This window comes from Phyllobates terribilis, unplaced genomic scaffold, assembly GCF_046119375.1.
Source record: "Phyllobates terribilis strain yellow unplaced genomic scaffold, ASM4611937v1 Scaffold_11__3_contigs__length_659146591, whole genome shotgun sequence".
Classification (NCBI taxonomy): domain Eukaryota; kingdom Metazoa; phylum Chordata; class Amphibia; order Anura; family Dendrobatidae; genus Phyllobates; species Phyllobates terribilis.
In genome coordinates, this window is record NW_027362771.1 from 197,948,691 (window position 1) to 197,951,353 (window position 2,663).

The following is a 2,663-nucleotide window of genomic DNA, read 5'->3' on the forward strand; positions in this document are numbered from 1 at the left end:
CTCCAAGACTTCTCTCGTGCTGCACCAGTTCTCTGGAATGCTCTACCTCAGATGATCCGACTGATGCCTAGCCCCCACGTCTTCAAGCACGCTTTAAAAACCCATCTCTATAAACCAGCTCACCACCTCAACTACTCAGTAAACTAACTTTCCCCTGTTCCCTCCTTCTTATTATTATCTAGAATCTGCACCCTACTATTCATCTGTTTCCACACCCTCCATGCACACGATAATTGCACTCAATACTTGATTACTGCACTTAAGCATACTGGCTGATGACCAAATCATGCAGCTTTATATAAAAATCCCTACTTATTATAATTGCCTGACCTGAAATAACAAGCACTTTTAACCTATTGTGTCCACCCATTTCCTTGTAGAATGTAAGCTTGCGAGCAGGGACCTCACTCCTAATGTAACTGTTTAAACTGTCTTACCTTGTATTGAATTTATTGTATGTACATGTTCCTGCTTAATTGTAAAGTGCTGCGGAATATGCTGGCGCTATATAAATAAAAATTATTATTATTGTTGGATAAAATGTGTATCACGCGAGGGTCTTGCCACAGACACGTACACATGAACTGTGCCATGTGGGCCAAGCGGCAAGAAGGCAAATGTTCTGTGTTCTCAACAGTAGAAACAGTACCCATCCTCTCCTCATGCTGACTCACCTCCTCCTCCTCCAGCTCTTCCTCTCCAGCCAATCCAAGCTGGACAGACATGAAGCTTGGGTTGGCTGTCCCCTCTGTAGCATTACGAGTCCCCTTGGTAGCACAGAAAAACAAGTCCTCTCCCTCCTCATCCTCCTCATCACCCAATGTTGCCTCAGAATATTGGTGGGCTGGGTAGTATCACCCATTTGGGAAATCTGGCTCCATACCAACATGCTGGGCACTCAAAGCTTCCTCTTTGAGATTATGCAGTGATTGTTTCAAGAGACATAGCAGCGGGATGGTTACAATAATAATAGCCTGATCACCGCTCACGAGGTTGGTGCAGTACTCAAAGTTCTCAAGAACCTTACAAACGTCAGTAATCCACACCCACTCGACAGTTGTTATGTGTGATGGCTGACTCTCAGTCTCACGGGCATGTTGAAGCTGGTATTCAGTTACTGCCCTCTGCTGTTCACTAATCCTCGCCAACATATGATAGGTTTAGATCCACCCCGTGGGCAGGTCGCAAATGAGTCGGTGACTTTGCAAATTCAAGCGCTTTTGCAGAGCTGTAAGAGCAGCAAAAGTGGTAGAGGAATGGCAGAAATGGGCGCTAATGCGGCGCACCTTCTCAGGTAGGTACGCAAGTCAGGGTAAGTTTTCCTAAATTTCTTAACAACTAGGTTCAGAACTTGAGCCATGCATGGATGGAGGATGAGGACCAGGAGGAGGGGAGAGAGGAAGTGGAATATGAAGGGGCGGAAACCCCAACTGAAGTTGGGGCCGCTATTCTCCACTTGGGTAGGATGTGTGATGTTCCAGTTTGTGCCTTTATCCCACCCTCCACCAGGTTCACCCAGTGTGCCGTGACAGAAATGTATTGTCCCTGTCCACAATAACTTGTCCAGGTGTCTGTTAGGTGGATATTCCCGGTTACGGCGTTGGTGAGAGCACAGTTCAGATTGTTTAACACGTGCTTGTGTAACGCAGGGATGGCCCACCGGGCAAAATAGTGGTGGCTGGAAACACTGTATCGTGGGGAAGCCACAGCCAAGAGATCACAGAAAGACTGTGTTCCCACAAGCCTACACGGTAACATCTCCACAGCTAGCAATTTTGCAATGTGCGAGTTTAGTATTTGTGCCTGTGGGTGCATGGCTGGGTATTTACGCTTTCTTTCCAAGCTCTCAGGCATGGACAATTGGACGCTTCGCTGGGACAAGGAAGTGGATGTGGTTGATGTTTGTTGGGTGTGAGCAACCTCAGCTTGTGAGCAGGAGCTATGAGCACCTGCTTCCTGAACAGCAGATTCTGAAGGACATAGCCTAGGCGGCATGGTATTGGCTTGACCCGCAGATGCAGTTTTGGTACCCTGGTGTTCCGCCCACCCCCTGGGGTGCTTGGCTGCCATGTGGTTTTGCATACTGGTGGTGCTCAGGTTGCCTTTGCCCTGGCATCTGCTCAACTTGGTTTGGCAGATTCTACAGACTACATTGTTTTACTCTGAAGGATTTTCAGAAAAAAATTCCACACAGCAGCTGAACGCCCCCTTGCCCTGACTTGGCGCACAGCTGGGTTGCTCTTGGGAACAGTTGACCCAGTTCTCACTCTGGGAAAACCACGATGCCTTGGTGCCTGTGCTGGTGCAATATATCCATCTTCCTCTATGTTGCTGTCATTGCTATGCATGCCAACGATCTAGGTCGGATCAGTGGACTCATCATAGTCCACCTCGTCTTCCATCTCATCCTCCTTCCCAGTTGACATTGTAGGCTGACCTGACGGCAACTGTGTCTCATCATCATCAGCCTCCACCTCTGGAGACAGTTAATGATGTTCCTCCAAGTGGCTTTCTTCTGGCCGTAGGTCCTCAAATACTTGAGCATCAACGCACGCCACCTCCTCTTGTCCCTCTTCAATGCTGCACGGTGATAGGACAGAGCCAACCAAAGGATACATACCAAACAGATCTTCGGAGTGGCCAAGCTTGGGGTCATATGTCTC